Source organism: Pleurodeles waltl, chromosome 3_1, assembly GCF_031143425.1.
Source record: "Pleurodeles waltl isolate 20211129_DDA chromosome 3_1, aPleWal1.hap1.20221129, whole genome shotgun sequence".
Taxonomy (NCBI): Eukaryota; Metazoa; Chordata; class Amphibia; order Caudata; family Salamandridae; genus Pleurodeles; species Pleurodeles waltl.
In genome coordinates, this window is record NC_090440.1 from 507,076,287 (window position 1) to 507,094,158 (window position 17,872).

Genomic DNA, 17,872 nt, shown 5'->3' on the forward strand with positions numbered 1-17,872 from the left:
TTGCGATGTAATGACTCCTGATGTAAAACCTGCAAACAACAGGTAGCACACCCAGGCTCTCGCATGCCAAGAGACTCTGAGAGTGACATGTAGGCAAAAAAAACTAAAAGAATGTAATACAAATATCCGGCCAGTCACATTCTGAGCCAGTGCCTGTATGTGTCCAATGAAGTCAGGGCAGAGCAGATCTCGGACAAAATTACATGGAATGTCAATGTCTCTTGAAACGCAGAACATGTGTGATGTGAATGGATGAATGGATAGACTGACTGGTGGCCTCACAGATGGACATACAGCGCGAAGCACAAGACAGAACCAGATCAACAGATGAACCGAAGGGCGGGGGCACACCCACCAGTTTCCCTCGACTTCCACGTCACTCCATCGAAATTGTAGCTCCATCAACGGCTGTGAAATTTGTCAGACTACTGTATGTTCTTGTTCTCTAAGCATTTTCTCGAGTTTTGTACCACTTTGGATCGTGAAATTAGTTTACAGCGACCGTCTATTGTGCTGTAGCGAGTGAGGTGGCGTCATCGTGCTGAAGTGGCAAGACATGGCTCTCTTCCATTTCACCGACCAGATGGTAAAAGAGAACACGATTCGAGACACAAAGGCACTATCGAATTTGAAAGGTAAACCTTGATCGGAGCCTTGGAGTCCACTCTCTGTTACGGTGTATTATTGATTTCCCTGTTGTATAGTTTGTCCTTGTTAGGAGAGAGCAGTGCGGCCTTGCACAATGGAGTATTTCTGCAGGCGCGTCCTCTCATTCTCCCCTCAACCACACTCTTTAACTCATTACGCGTTTGATGTATAAACTGGCTTTGACCTTTGCCGCTCACTTCAAAGAGGGAAATTAGCCGCTTTGAAAATATAATGACCCAAATCCTGCAGTTTGGGACACACCACTTTCCCGCGAGTGAACTTGAATTGACTTCTTTGTTTCTTTTGGGGAAATATTTCTTCTGTATATGTGCAATTGGAGAGTGGTGTACATTTTTCAGTACTGAGGAATTCCCGTAGTTTCACCTTTGAACGGCTGACCCCCAAAGCGATGAGTTGAGTTGAAATTCTATCACATTTTATAAAAATAAAACTCATTCACAAATGTGGAGGAAGTCCCTTCCCTTATCACAAGTGAATTGTATCTTATGGCCTTGTAATATGGTAGACGGTAAATTCCTCAGTTAGCTCATCAAATCTTAAATCAGGCTCCTAGTGTATATATTTTTAGTATTTCCTACAAAGTTGTTGTTAGTTTACAATACTGGACAAGATAGCATGCAAACAAACAATCCCCTTCTGAACAATTCCGCAACATGTTGTTCAAAGGGGTCAGAACGCAAGAGGCAGATGCAGTATATATTTATTTACGTAAGGTTTATTTCAGTTTCTAAATAAAGCTCATGAGTCACTGCTATGACGCCATTAACCATTAAAGCCTTTAGTGCTAGGCTGACATCGCTCTCTGAGGGTCAGTCAGGGCAGGTCTGCTTGTCTACTTTGACTTACGGTGGAAAGCACAGTTTGGGGGGGAGTAGGGGAAGGAAAGCTGGGAAGGTGGAGGGAGCGGGTTAAAGATGGCAGGCGAGGTCATTCTTTTCAAGCATGGGTCAGGGAGGAAAGGCCAAGTTATGTATGGCTCCCTCATTAGTCTCCTGAGCAGCAGTTGAAAAGAGGGACAATTGATTTTGGGGTCCATATAACATAATATTATATGGGGGGAAAACGTTAATTACAGGGGTCTAGTTCGCCTAGAGTACTGAGTGACATAAACAGCTCAAGCATCACTCTTGTTCTCTAGTTGATGTCACTCAGAACCCCTCAGTGAAAAACATCCTCATAATTCAGTGTTACATATCTATAATTCTACATTTGCAGTGGCAGCGCCACATAAGAGACACCGAAGTGTTGGACACCCTTTTACATTTATCGAAAGTCTGCTGGTGTTATCCAATTTTGCAAAATATAACACTGAACAATCAATAAGATCATGTTCCTACAAACATAAGTGCAGCTTCTCACTTTCTTATTATCAATGATATGGACTCAGCAACCTCTGACCTGGCTCCTATTCCATGTTCTCATGCATGAAACACAGGTTTTTCACTGGGGACATGAGCTGTCAAACAATGCACATGCTGAAGCACGGATGATCTGTATTATTTGTTGCTGTGCAGATCATTGTCTACTCAGGACTCTAGATGTGTGAGTTAAGCGTTTGTGACACACACTGGCAATGCTTAAACTATGCATAAATTATTGAAGAGATATTGGGGGTTTATTTAGATTTTGGTGGATGATTTTCCTGGGCGACTCACTTGCAGGAAGCAGTAGAGTCATCTCATTAAAAACATAAGGGTGACATAATCACACACCTTTTCACCATATGCCTGATACTTCACAGGGAATGACTTATTGAAAGATCAAATATAAGACACACATAAACTCCCCACTGTAGCAATAATCAGAGCAAGTCGTAATCATGTAAAACAGGTTATCTTGCAGAGGTGTATTTAGAGTTTGACAAAGTTGGAGAATTGCTGTAAATCATCCTTTTCTCCTACCCCAACAAACTAGGGCTTCCTTGTCCTATTTAGAAAGATAAAACTACTTTTATGACTCTGTCTGGACAATCATTCAGAAAGTCCCATGTTTTAAATAGTTAGTAATCCTGCTCGTTGCCTCTGGCTCTTAGGAGAGACTAATTGCCCAATGACGCTTAAAAATGGGGACTGCTTGCAACCTTACATTTTGGTTTGCTAACAGGCTAGGTTGTAAACCCATTAGGGAAATTACCTATTTGTATAGGAGTAAATGTTTTTCATTGTGTGTGTATGGGGCAGGTGTATTTGGTTTTGTAGCTCCTGGGAAATGACAGGTTGTAGAAAATAAGTTTCTCTGCCGTTTCTTAGCTACACCACCTAGCATGGGATGCTTTATAACTCACCTTGAATTGGGGCTGGGGTTCTTGGAGGGGTTCACAAGCATGGCCCCTTTGCTGTTTTGGACCAAGATTTGGAGTACCCCTAAAGTGTTTTTCTCTCGTAAAATTATATTGGAATGCCTAAATGTGGATAACAGGTATGCAATCCCAAGTCTGGCCTATGTGAAGCAAACCTTGGTATGTGTTCTCTTTGCGATTCTCCAGGGGAGATAAGCCCCCAAGTGAGGGATAGGATCAAGAAATGCTTTTTAGCCTACAGAGAGGAAAGGCGAATGGAAAGGTCCCTTAACATGGATTCTGTACTTCGTTATATGCAGATTTTTAATACTCTGTGTTTGAATTCTCATCTTTTATGGATTACTAACAGCCAGTACAGATTTTATTTTATGAGGTTAAGGCTTAATATAATTCTTTATCTGGTCGCCTTTCCCGTAGCTGGATTGAGAGTGACATCTTTATCTTGTTGCTCATGTGATAATGTGACATTACAATCAACTGTTCATTTTATGCTTTTATGTAAATTGTATTCCTCGCCTTGGGTGCAGTTTGTCTTCCCTATTTTAAAACACAAGCACTTTACGAGTTTTAAAGATGGCCTCATTTATTTGCAATCTCTGTTTACTCCAGAAATCTGTTTTTTGATTGTGAATTTTATTAGGGCAGCAATGAGAATACGGAAATCTATTTCACTTAATGGATTTTAGAGAGTTTTGTTTTAACATACGATACAGTGTTAAAATATATTTTGTTTTATTATTTATTATTTTGTATCTACTTTTATGGTCAATGTTTGGACTGAATAAAGATTTTTTGATGATGATGATTCTGTTTAGATTCACCATGCGAGACATGGTGGCCCAGGGCAGGGAAACAAATCATGGCCCACAATGCTCAGTCTGAACGCCCCATGTGTATCAGGGCCACTGATGTTTTCTTATCTTTCATACACAAACTTCTGCTTGTGATTTTTGTGAAAGACTAAAAATGAATGCCAAAAAATATTATTCCTACTCTCTGTTTAGCAGTACCAAAAGTGCGTCCGCTACTCCGGTGGATGCACTTTCAGCATAGATATCCCCAGCAGACAGGTGTGGCTCTTTACATATGGCAGGTGGTCTCTGCCAAATCTGGCTGGAGGCTAGTGCTTCTTCAAACCCAACAGGCTGGGGAACTCGTGCTTTGGGCTAAATGACTAAATTAGTGAGCAATGAGCACTCCCTTCTAATTTTTCCTGAAAATAGGAAAATCAAGGAAAATAGTTTAGGGGCACTACAGAGCTCCAGATGTCAGATAAAGCAAAGTTAAAGAGCGTAGCTTGGCTGTGCCACTATGTCTCTGAAGCAAAAACATGAAAGGGTAGTCACTTCCTGGTGGTCATAATTTGGTGGCCATACTTTTTATAACTACACCGCATAGCATACGAGTGGAGTGCACCGTTGCATATAACATTTAAGTAATGTTTCATGTATACCTATTTGAAGCTAATACTTTGAAAGTATTATTCTGCATGATCATTTTGTATATTCTTACATGTATTCTTTAGAATTCATTCAATCTGAAAGTATATTCATGTTTATTAGCGTGGCTGGAATGAAGGCCTATACATATATTTTTCTTTTCGCAGTTAACTTTCAAGACTGTTTTTCAATCAATCAATCAATCAATCATAGTATTTATAAAGCGCGCTATGTACCCGTCAGGGTTTCGAGGCGCTGAGAGGGGGGGGGGGGGAGCGCTGCTGATTTAGCGGTCGAAGAGCCAGGTCTTGAGGAGCCTTCTGAATGCGAGGAGGTCCTGGGTCTGGCGAAGAGATGTGGGGAGAGAGTTCCAGGTCTTGGCGGCGAGGAAGGAGAAGGATCTGCCGCCGGATGTCTTGCGCTGGATTCGGGGTACGATGGCGAGGGCGAGGTTGGCGGATCGGAGTTGACGTGTTGGAGTGTAGAAGTTCAGTCTGGTGTTGAGGTAGGAGGGTCCGGTGTTGTGAAGTGCCTTGTGAGCGTGGGTCAGGAGTTTAAAGGTGATCCTCTTGTCTACCGGGAGCCAGTGGAGTTCCTTTAGGTGAGGGGAGATGTGATTTCGGCGGGGTATGTCGAGGATCAGTCGGGCGGAGGCATTTTGGATGCGTTGGAGTCGTTTGATGTCTTTGGTTGGGATGCCTGTGTAGAGTGCGTTGCCGTAGTCAAGTCTGCTGCTGACGAGGGCCTGAGTCACCGTCTTTCTGGTTTCGGTTGGAATCCACTTGAAGATTCTGCGGAGCATTCGAAGGGTGTTGAAACAGGAGGAGGAGACGGCGCTGACCTGTTTGGACATGGTGAGGGCGGAGTCCAGGATGAAGCCGAGGTTTCTTGCGTGGCTGGCAGGGGTGGGCGGGGGTCCGAGGACGGAGGGCCACCATGAGTCGTTCCAGGCCGAGGGAGTGCGCCCGAGGATGAGGACTTCAAATGTTCAAATGTTTTCTTTCCAAGATGCTGGAGTTAGGAACTGAGACAGAGTTAACAAGAAGCATATTATGTGTGAGCGATAAGAAGCTGGAGACGAGCTTTGCAAGGACAAAAAGGAGTATTTTGGAATTTGGCAGTCATAGCTATTTTGAAATTGCTAAAACCGAAGTGTATTAGAAACTGTCTGTTTTCAAACAAGAAGTTTTGATTTTGATGTCACCACCTCTGAGGGAACTGTGATTTAAGAAAGCCTTAGGCCCTCAATATGACATTGGTAGGTGGCGGAGGCCGTCTGCCAATGCCATACCGCCTGTGCGGCCTGATATCCCACCTGCCCTATTATGGTTTCCCTGCTGGGCCAGCGGTCAGAAACAGTGTTTCCGTCCACCGGCCCACCGGCGAACAGGGCCTTAACATTGCAGCCGGATCCGAACAGAGCCGGCTGCAATGTGGCGGTGCAGCGGGTGCAGAAACACCCGTCGCGCATTCCACTGCCCGTAATTCGGGCAGTTAATTGCATGATGAGGCTGTGCATGGGGCCCCTGCGTTGCCCATGCCAAGTGTATGGGCAGTTCAGGGGTCTCCCAAGTCCCCCATTCCGCCAGCCTTTCTATGGTGATGTAAACCACCATGGATAGGATGGCGGATGAGGCTCGTAATCCCCAGGGCAGTGCTGCTTGGTGGTGTAGGCAGTTGGACTGTGGCTGCTTCATCACGGTCATAATGTGGCGGTCAGGGCGCCACGACTGCGGCGGTCTGACCGCCAGGGTCATAATGACCCCCTTAGTCATTGAGAGATAGAGGTTCTTTCCTCCCTTTGAAATGAACAGACCCTTCTGAGGTATAGACCTCATATTTTCTATGTGGTTTTATGCAACCACATCTCTCTTAACAGAATATTCTATAAAATTTGTGTTTGCAGACCCTTTCTCCAATACTCTTTTAGAATCAGAATAGTTTAGGGTTTAGTTTAAATGGTTTGGCAGAAGAAATTGGTTCTGGTACCTAAGAACCACATTCTTTTTCTGCTTTTCTTTATTGTGGAAATCAAAATCTTGGTCTTGTACATGCTGACTAAGTTCAATATTGTACAAGGCTTTAACTGTCCAATGGTGTTTTTGTATATCTATACTATGGTTTTGACCATTGACTTTGAGTTAGTAATAAAACCCTATTAATCTCTGATTTGACTCTGAATATTATTGTATGACATTTGGGTTGCACAGAATTTGATTGAAATGATTTAGTAACTGTCTCTCAACCCATTGGAACTGAGAATAAAAGATTCCCAGATAGATCCCCAGAAATAGAGATAAGGCCCCAAGCTCCATCAGATGGTAGCAGGAACAGATGGTTCTCTTTCCGAAGTGGAGAGAACTGTAACCATGTTCTAGAGCAGGTGGTACATAGAGCTCAATTCCTAGTGTCCATGCCCAGAGGTGGAAAATTGGGGGAGTCCCAGAAGAGTGTAAGAGAGTTGGTCTGATGGCGGACGGGTGAGTATTAACAGGGATGCAAATTGGGGCAGTTTGTGGTTAGATTGCGGAGATTGTGAAGTTGGATAGTGTTTTGCTGAGATGTTTTGAATGTTGTGTGAGTGTTGTGATTTATAGAGAAGTAGAAATGGCGAGGCCTAAGATCCTAAGATAGTTTAAAAGGTGTAGAAGACACCATATTGTCTGCTGAGCATTTGCGGTCATTGTGGGATGTCATCAATGCCAGGTTAAAGCTCACTTTTTGCGAATGTGAGAGATGCAATATAGCAGATCTTATTGCACAGAGAGAAGCTGTACTGATTTAGATGTAACCCCACAAGTCGAGGTTTCATCTGAAGTGGTTGTAAACTTTCTTATGTGATTGAAACTGTTCATTCTTCAGTACAGCAGGCAACAGTTTATTATATTGTATTTTGTATGTGTATGATGCTTCGGAGCAAGTGTGCGTGCAGATTGTAAAGGAGGGGGAATTACTGCAGGGAGCGAGATCCACGTCACAGTGTGCATAACTGGTATAGGTCGGTCGGTGTGGAATTGACCTGCTATTGGTGGGCAACTTCACCAGGTGCTGCTCTGCCATTGGTGGCTGTGGCAGAGCAAAGGACTGTGGATACGGCAACATTTTGAATTGAATTGTATTTGTGTGAATATTGAAAAATGAGATGTTTCAAAATTGTGCAAGATTTGTTTAGAGGAGATGCTTATATCCCGAGTTGGGTGGGAGAAGTTGTGCCTCCTGAAGGTACTCCGGGTCTTTATATGGAGACAAACGTAGGGCTTCATACGTGTGTTTTGCTTGGGCAATGGTACAGGATCACAGAAAAGGATGGTCCATTGAGATTCTCGCACTATATGAGGAGAGTACTATACATAATGAAGCCACCTCCTAGACCCGCACAGTATGAAGCACTTATTGCGTGGGAACGTGCTGCTCATGAAAAGGAAGAGAAAAATACCAAGGCAGGGTAAAGAAAGCTGTGCAGAGTTATGCAGATGCTAGATGGGATGCTGAGCAAAAAAGATGGAGGACAGACCAGATAGCTGGACTCAAGCTGTATCCAGCTTTGACTACGGTGGAGAGTGAGGGAGAGGGGCAAAGGAAAACAAAACGAAAACCAAAATGTAAGAAACCAAGGCATACTCATGACATAAGTATGGATAGTGATTGGGATTCTGGGGATAGCCTTTTAGGTGTGTTACTCTCTGAACATCCACCAGCATACAATGAGGATAGAGATGGAAGTGGGAATCAGACTGTTGGGGATAGTGGCTCAGGTTCTACTGTGACTGCCCCAACTAAAATAACCCCTAATCTGGTAGGAGTTCTTTCCACTCTTGAGATTCACAGCAGGGAACAAAGAGAATGTGCCCCTATTGATCCTACAGTGAGCACTGTGGATGCTCTTACAGTTCCAGTTCCTATGTGCAAGACAGAAGGCCCTGGGAGAAATACGTACAATCTGACTGTACCTGGTAATGCTCAAAGACAGAGCAGAGTTCCAAATGTTTTGAGTGCCAGGGACTTTGTTCCTTTAATTCCAACCCATGCTAGTATTCTATGTGGGGCAAGTGCAGATGTGACGATGAACCTGTCAGGATGTGCTCCAACAGGTTCTTATCAAAAGATGTCTACCCGTAATGCTCCCATATGGGAATCACCTTTGAATGCGTTAAATAGTGTCCATGGAAATGATTCCACCCTAAAAATTCCAGTGGTTCCAAAATCCAAGGAGAAAGACAAATAGGGACAGTTCTTTAATGCAAATACCTCATCTACAGAGAGTACGACTACTGAGGTGAGTGAGGGAACGCTTCCATCACCCCAAGGGAGGGGACTTAAGACGTGACAAAATTAATGGCAGAATTGGAAGTGATGATTGTTGGAGATCTTGATTTAGAGATGCTAGACACATATCAAGAAGATGATCTTGCTTTCATGTATATACGGACATTACTAAATGAGCAAGCCATGTTACTGATAAGTTGGCAGAATTGGCACAAAGATATAAAGCAGACCTAAACAGAACAAAAAACTTGCAGAGAAGCTATCCAGTGTATTTTAGTGACAAAGATATTTCTGAAATGAGAACACCAGGATTAAAAGACCAGCTTAAGGAACTGATTCATAAGGTTAAGAAATGGAATGAATTGGATAAGTGGGAGACCAAATGGGTGAAATAAAAAGGTGAAGAAACCTTCAGGTGAACCGCCTCCGGCTGGAGCAGAGGGAAGTGTCAAAGCTTTCCCTTTGAGTGCCTGGTGGAGGTTAAGTTCATGTGCCATGGAGCAGGGGTGATCTTGCATCATTTACCAATGATTTCCCAAAATTGCGACAGAAGCCAGTTGAATGGGACAAACAGGTTAAAAGGTTTGTGGAAAGTTTGCAGGTGTTATTGGTCGATTTGAACACGTTGTTTGACATTGTTGTTCCGAGTGATTCATGGGGGGAATGTAAGAAAAGGAACCACCTAGAAATATAATAATTAAGGGTCCCTCACTGTTAGTTTTAAAAAATATCAGGAGGTTATAACGTACCTAAAAGGGAAAGTGCCTCCTCAAGATGTTGATTGGGTCAAAATTGACAGGACAACTCAAGAACCGAAGGAGTCAATGCATGCCTGTTATGAGAGATCATTGCAAGCATTCAAACAGTATAGTGATATGGAGAATTTGGAATGAAAAGATATGGGTTTGAGGGCAGAGAATTTGCGTTATGCAAAGTACTGCCACAGCGAAATAAAAATGAAACAGAAAAAGCTTAAAGAAAAACTGACACTTTGCCTAAATGAAGGCAGCTCAGAGGACTAGCTGGAGGCCTGTAGCTGTAAGTAATGCATGTACAATGCAAGGTGTATATCAATAGCCACAGAATCCAACTCAAGGTAGAGGTCGAGGTGGCCCAATAAATCCTAGTACAAGAATGCATGTAAATAGTCTAAAAAGGTCGACTCCTTGTCATGTTTGTGATAAACTGGGACACTTGAAGTGAAGCAAGAGTGACATTTAAATTCTGCAAATCAAGCTCAAAATGCAGGGTTTGTACCATCTCAGAATAATAACTTTAACCAGATACAGAGAGTCCAAAGGCCCAGGAATGAATATTTCAATGTGACCCAACCCCGTCCCTAAACGTCTGATGCCACAGCAAAATGCTATTGGCATGTGCCAACATCCAAATCAAAGTCTGAGGATAAATGCAAATGGAACGCAGAATGGAAATTCATTCTAACAATATCATTTGTTTGATACAAGTGAAGGAAATGTCTCTGATCAGTCAGCCCAATGATGCCTGAGATGGGAGGAAGACTACATATTTGCAGGAGCCTAGAGGTAGATCAAAGTGGACCATTCGTAGATAGTGAATAGGATGGCCACCCCGTGTCATTCATGGTTGTCACTAGTGCTAACCGTTCTACTCTGAGAACAGTAGAAGGCCCTAATTTACCCCTCTCGGGAAAAACAGTCCAAGTTCTTGGTGTGGAAAATAAACAAATGACAGTTCAGGAAAACTGCTCCAATTCTAGTGGAAATAGGATCGTTTGAACACAAGCACAAGTTCATATTATGTTAGTGCAGTCCAGTAAATCTCTGGGGAAGGGATTTATTGGTGAAATAAATTGTGTCATCTATTGTACTCCAACAGGAATAGAGGTTCATACTCAAGATGGAGATGCTGCCTTTAAGTTGATGAAAAACAAAACGTGTTGCCTACTTCTGACTTGGTTGACAGTTTATGATTTGCCCCTGGATTTCAGAGAAACTGTTAAGCATGAAGTGTGAGATTTTTCAGGAAAGGAAATCAGACTAACAAAAGGTGTAGAACTTGCCTGAATCACTGTTAAAGCAATTGTTGAGTTCCCAAAAACCTCACCATATAAATTGACCCCTGAAACGTTTGCTGGAATAACTCCTGTAATCGAGTCAATGATTCAGCAGGAACTTTTGAATGAAATAATGTGAAGTCCTGTAACTTTCCCATCATGGGTCTTCAGAAACCAAACGGAAACTACAGGATTGTACAAGACTTCCGAAAAATAAACAATATTGTTGTTCCCTGTTGCCCTGTGGTACTGAATCCAGCTGTGATATTGTTTCAGATTCCTTGTGAGGCTGAGTGGTTCACTGTCACTGATTTCTGCCAAGCCTTCTTTTCAATACCCTTGCATGAGGACAGTCAGTTCCTTTGTGTATTCCGGCTCAGAAACAGGTCCTTAACTTGGTATCATGTCCCACAAGGGGATACTGAGTCACCATCAATCTTTAATCTTTAATCTAAAGAAAAATCTGGAGTCTTTGATTATGCCTTGCAACTCGTTTTGATTCAGTTGATCAACAACCTTCTGATGGCGTTGAGTACTCAGGAAGCATGTAAACAGGATACTATTGCATTGTTGAACCACGTGGCTGAGAATAGACATAAAGTGTCCCCAGGAAAATTGCAGTATTGTCAAAAACAGGTTCAATACCTGTGACATCAAACTAAGAAAGGAGTGAGAAATGTGTTGCAAGAGATGATTTCAGCTATACTGACAATGGATCCACCAGCTACACAAAGAGAAGTCAGGGTGATCTTGGGAATGGTGGGCTACTGAAGACAGTGGATACTCAACTTTTCCCTAGTGGCCAAGCCTTTACAGAGGCTGACACACAAAGATGTGCCTGACCCGGCGCCATGAGACGAGTGCCTTGTCCCATTCCTTGAGTTGAGAGAATGTCTCTGTCGTGCCCTGGCCCTGGGAATGCCTGATTATAACACATCTTTTGTACTTTTCTGCAGTGAGAGGAAGGGTTGCACTTACCTGGTGCTGACACAAACATATTGAAATGCCAAGAGACCTGTGGCATATTTCTCTGTTATGTTGGATCGCATTGCATCTGCTTTGCCTAGCTGCTTTGCTTTGCTCGATGATAGATCTGATTCTAAAGACGTAATGGAGTCAAATCGAAGAAATAAACATAGGTACACAGTAGGTGCTTTATTGTATATTTTACTAACAATATTAATAATTTTACTAGTAGGAGTGTTTTCCGACCACTAATTTTGTAGAAGGAGGGACATCTTCCGATATTACTTCCCGAACTATTAGTTCTAGGAAAAGTAATATGTTAAATGAGAAAGCACTACACATAGATGCATTTAGAGGAGATTATTCTGCAAATGTATATTTCTACTTGTTATATGAATATATAGAGACCATGAAGGCAAGGGACTGTTATGTGGATACTCAGTTGCCTGCTTCTGTTTCAGAGGGCATTACTTATCATCACATCCTTGTGACTTATGGGATTTCATGTAGTTTGTTGTTGATATTATCAAATAATATTTCTCCAACTATCGCAGGGTTCTTTCAGAAAATCCTATTATTCAACATTTGAATAGATGTCCAGATCCTTTGGAATCACTGCAAGATTTTTCAGACCTGTTTCCACTTTAGATATTGTATTTGCACATAGACACAATGTTAGGAAACTATTTTTCAACCCTCCTCAGAGTGACGCAAAGAAAACACAAACACCAGGCAAGGCTCCGGAACAGATGAAATGCTTTCATGAGGTACCAAGGTTTATTGGCAGGCCAAGGCAGAAGGCAGACGCACATCCCAGTGTAACGTCTTACAAGCTGGCATCTTCTGCCCTGAAGCATATAAATCAGGCATTTATATATGTTAATAAGTGCTGTCACTGCACAACCCAAAAAGGGGACACAGTCCAAACATGGGCACGCACATACAAAAGAAATGCTGCACATACAAAACTAGAAGTCCACAGTGTAAAAATATACAGAATGCAGTGTGAGCATGAGCATGTGAACAGACAACAGGTGGTCCCTAAAGAAATGGGGGCTGGGTTGCTGGCTGAACTTAAAGTGTGAGACCGAGCTAAACTTAACAAAGTGGCTTGGAGAGGTTTGTTTGTACAACTGGCATAGGTGTCAGAGAGGTCAGTAGGGAAGTCTTACTGGGATTCAGATAAGGGTAAAGAGAGTTGGAACTAAAGTATAATATCTATAGGTACATACATGTGAATATATATTTTTCCCAACACACAACTTAACTTATCTTCTATCAGTTGTAGAAAATACATTCTTGAATTTAGTTTAAGTCAGGAGATAGAGTTGGAAGCTGGTTCACAGTCAGATGAACTTTTCCTAAGTCAGAATAGATGGAAAAAAAAGAAATAGTACACCACTTAGCTGGAAGCCCAGCTGCTTTAGTTTTTGATTGGGAACATAAAGGGAGATTGTACATCTGGATAGAGAAGTCTGCCACTGACAATGTGTTCGTGGAAAAGAGTGAAAGTGTTGTGAGCACACGTTTGAAGTTCGGGAAAATTTCAAGTTGTATTTGGATGGAGAAACTGCAGTAATCCCTGGTGTTTATTTTATTTGTGGAAAGTTGGCATATTTTAGTCTGCTGAAAGGATGACACAGTGTGTGTTATTTAGGTTCCCCATGATTTATCATGTGGAGCACTGTGATAGTGCTGTTTGGACACAAGGGTTTAGACCTAAGCGAGGTGTGAGTGCAGGAGTAGTGGGAGACATTTCTGGTGCTATCATTCCATCTGTGGGAGTGATCTTGAATGATCTGAAAATCAAAAGGTATTCTACCATAGTGGACAAACTAGCCACTAGAACTGCTGGAGCATTATTGGTTGTCAATACTGAAATGATGGCGATCAGATGAATGATTTTATAAAATCGACTTGTGTTAGACATTTTGGGCCTAATTCAGACTTTGGCGGGCGGCCGAGGCCGCCCGCCAAAGTCCCGCCGACAAATGACCGCACCGCGGTCAAAAGACCGCGGCGGCCATTCTCACATTTCCGCTGGGCCGGCGGGCGCTCTCCAAAAGAGCGCCAGCCGGCCCAGCGGAAATGCCCCTGGAACGAGGATGCCGGCTCCGAATGGAGCTGGCGGAGTTGCAGGGGTGCGACGGGTGCAGTGGCACCAGTCGCAATTTTCATTGTCTGCTCAGCAGACAGTGAAAATTATGGTGGGGCCCTGTTAGGGGGCCCCTGCAGTGCCCATGCCTGTGGCCCAGGGGCCCCACGACACCCGTTACCGCCAGCCTATTCCTGGCTGTGAAAACCGCCAGAAACAGGCTGGCGGTAAGGGGGTCGGAATCCCCATGGCGGCGCTGCAAGCAGCGCCGCCATGGAGGATTCCCTGGGCCAGGGGAAAACCGGCGGGAAACCGCCGGTTCCCCTTTTCTGACCGCGGCGTTACCGCCGCGGTCAGAATGGCCCAGGAAGCACCGCCAGCCTGTTGGCGGTGCTTCCTCAGCCCTCTTCCCTGGCGGTGTTACACCGCCAGGGTTAGAATGAGGGCCTTTGTTTGCAAAATATGGTGTAGTCTGTCAGATGCTTAAAGTTCAACAATGCTGCACTTTTATCCCAGATAAAAGTAAGGATTTGCAGAAGTATATTCAGACTATTTCAGGGTTGACAAGAGACTTGAAAGAATTGGAAGCAACAGATGCATGGGAAGAGATTGGGAATGTATTTCGGTGTTCCTGATGGGCTGACTGGGGGATGGATTTTCTGCTATAGGCAGAGGTTCTGATAACTGGGAAGTGAAATATTAGGGTATATGTTAAAACAATTGTTGATTTTTGTTCCAGAGAATGAAAGTTCAAAAAGGCAGAAAGAGAAATAGAGTAGAGTTTGAACTGGAAGATAGCCAGTGTACATATTATGACGATGTGAAGAGTTTGGAGGAATCCAGGTGAAAGAATAAAAGGGAATTGTGATGACTCTAAAAGTCATCAGTGGGAGGGTTGAAAGAGCGTAGCTTGGCTGTGCCACTACGTCTCTGAAACAAGAAATTGAAAGGGTGATCTCCTCCTGATGCTCACAGTTTGGTGGCCATAATTTGTATAATTTGATGAGGTATTTTTATATAATTACTGCACTGCATAGCATTCAAGGGGAGTGCACCATTGCATATAACAGTTAAGTAGATCTATTTGAAACTAATGCTTTGAAAGTATTAGTCTGCATAATCATTTTGTATATTCTCACATGTAATGCTTAGAATACATTTAATTTGAAAGTATACGCATGTTTATTAGAGTGGCTGGAGTGAAGGCCTACACATATATTTTTCTTTTCACAGTTAACTTTCACTGTAGAGACTTATTTTTTTTTATGTTTTCTTTCTGAGATGCAGGAGTTAGGAGCTGAGATGGAGTTAAGAAGAAGCTTATTGTGCATGCGAGATAAGAAATCCAGAGACTAGCTATGCAAGGATAAACAGGAGTATTCTGGAATTTGGTAGTCGTAACTCTTTTGAAATTGCTGGGACCAAAGTGTATTAAGGTTGAATGTGTGAGGCTTCTGAAGTTGTAGGTCCTAATTAAATTAACCTGAAACTGTCTGTTTTCAAACAAGAAGTTTTGATTGTGATGTCAGCACCTCTGAGGAAACTGTGATTGAAGAAAGACTAAGGGCCTCATTATGAGTTTGGCGGTCAGACGAGCCAACCGGCAAACTTGCGGGGAGGTCACCACCTTCGTACCAATGGCGTCCCCCCCAAGTGTATTACAATGTTCCTGATTGGCTGACTGGCGGGAATGTTGTATTACGCGTTCCCACCAGGCTGACTAGTGCTACGATATTGTTCTCAGCTGCCTTAAAGGAGCCGAGGCCAATATCATAAGACACTATCACCATAGGAATATGCACTGTCTGCAAAGTAAACAGTACGCATTCCGATGGTACCTAAGAACCACATCCTTTTTCTGATTGTCTCTATTGTGGCAATCGAAGTCTTCGTCTTGTATATGCTGACTAAGTTTAAGTTAAATTGTACAAAGCTTTAACTCTTCATTGGTGATTTTATATATCTATACTATGGTTTTGAGACTCATTTATGTAATGTTGACTTTGAGTCTATAATAACACCCTATTAATCTCTGATTTAACTCAGAAAATTATTGTAGAACATCTGGGTTGCTCAGAATTTGATTGAAATGATTTAATAACTGTCTCTCCACTCGGAATTGAGAATAAAAGATTCATCTGTCCTCCTAATTAAAGATAGGGCCCTAGGCTCCACCAAAAGCAAAAAAGAAAAAATAATACTGACAAGTCTTAAGCTTTGCAAACATATGGGAGTACCCATCCAACATATAGATATTATTCATTGTTCTCAGTATGAATTGGACCCGCAAACGATCTCACAAATCAGATTCCTGTGTGTTTCTGTCTAACTTGCTCCAGACCGAGATCAGGAAGGTCAAGATCATTTGGTGGCACAAAATCTAGATTGCGCTATCAAAGACTACTCAGCATTTTACTGGGTAACCAATTGAGGCTTCCATCCTGATTCAGACCATACCTTTTTTAATTGTCTGATGCAATTGCTTGTATAATTGAATCACACACGACTATGGCTATGGCAAGATTCAACTCCTTTTTTTTCTGCAAAGCAGCCTATTGTCAGCTCTTCCTTCTGTCTCATAGAAGTATAATCCACAGTGATGGAGCCTTTTTTCTCTGTTTATGTTGATAGGACAGTGTTATTGAAACACTCTATTTTGAAAAGGCCAAATAAGACAGTTTTCATGTATTCACATTGTTGGAGGTGACTGTATCCCAAGCACTCTCACTCTATTGGCCTTTGTGACATTCTGTAGATCTTTCACCTTAGACTCCAATTATATCATGCAGGCAATAGCACGGTCTTTGAGCGTTTTCTGCTCTTGTAGTGCAAACTCCTGTTGCTAGAGCCAATGACCCCCCTTCTTGTGGGAGCCATACGGGGACACTGTGAACACTCCATTTAGGCATCCTGCCAGTCCTCAATAGAGTGGAAACGTATTCCCAGGAGGTGAGACTACACTCTTGCACCCCAGGGGGCCCTGTCCAACTAATGATATATCAAAAAACAACTTTGCTGCATGCATATGTAAGCAAGATAGAAACCTGCACATATACTTTCTTAAGTTATAAGTCCAACCCTTTTTAGATTAGGGCATAAATCCTTGCCCTGATGAATGGCACAGACCCAACGAGCCATTATAGACAAGAAACATATTGGTCAGACAATTTTTTAAGACTGCTTGGATAATTGTGCAGTCAGGGCTCACTGCCCTCTGAAGGGGCGGGGCGGGTGTGGCGCACGGGGGGGGAACCTGTAATGAACAAATAATAATAAATAAACAAAAACTTACCTCCTCCATTGCCACCCTGCTACTCCTCTGTCCCTCAGCGCACCAGGCTCCCAGCCTACCCTGCGGCCAATCCTGATGCTGTTTAAAGCAGCATTAGGGTTGGCTGGGAGCACCCAGCCAGGGCACTCCCAGGCAGACTGGGAGCCTGTGCTGTGATGCTGGGCCCGAGACGGCCGGCCAAACATACATGCGCACATAGGGGAGTGCTGTGTGCTCCTCAGCCCTAACGGAGGAGCCGCCCCTGTAATTGTATCTCATGAGTCACCAACCTTTTTAACCTTATCATGGATTTCAACAATACTTGTTAATACAATTCCAGCTTAAGACATTGTTAGTTAATTTTAAGTCAGCTGGCCCAATCCACACTTCCTTTTCAGTTCCTTGAAAAATTAATTCTTCAAGAGGAATTTCGGTACATAGTTGTGACTGACAAACCCCAGCTAAAAGATCACCAGAAAGTGCTCCATAAACAGCACCTTGGGTATTCCACCCTCTCCCCAACGAGGAACAGAACCCAATGACGAAACATGTCAGATTGGTTGGTGAGGGTCTCTGTATCCTGGAAACAATTTTCCCAAATAAGGATTATGCTTAGGAACAGCTTACTTGTGTGGCTTTCTAGACAAACCTAGCCTTCATGAAACGTCATACTTTAATGTGTTGCTATTCACACTGGAAGCACTTATGGCGGACAGACGAAGCGCTCTTTGTCCTCCTTTATGTAATAATAATTAGCTGTGACAAACCCCTTTGCCACTGATGTCATTTTAATTGAAATGTCTCGCAAAGATTTCTTTATGTTTTTGCAAGA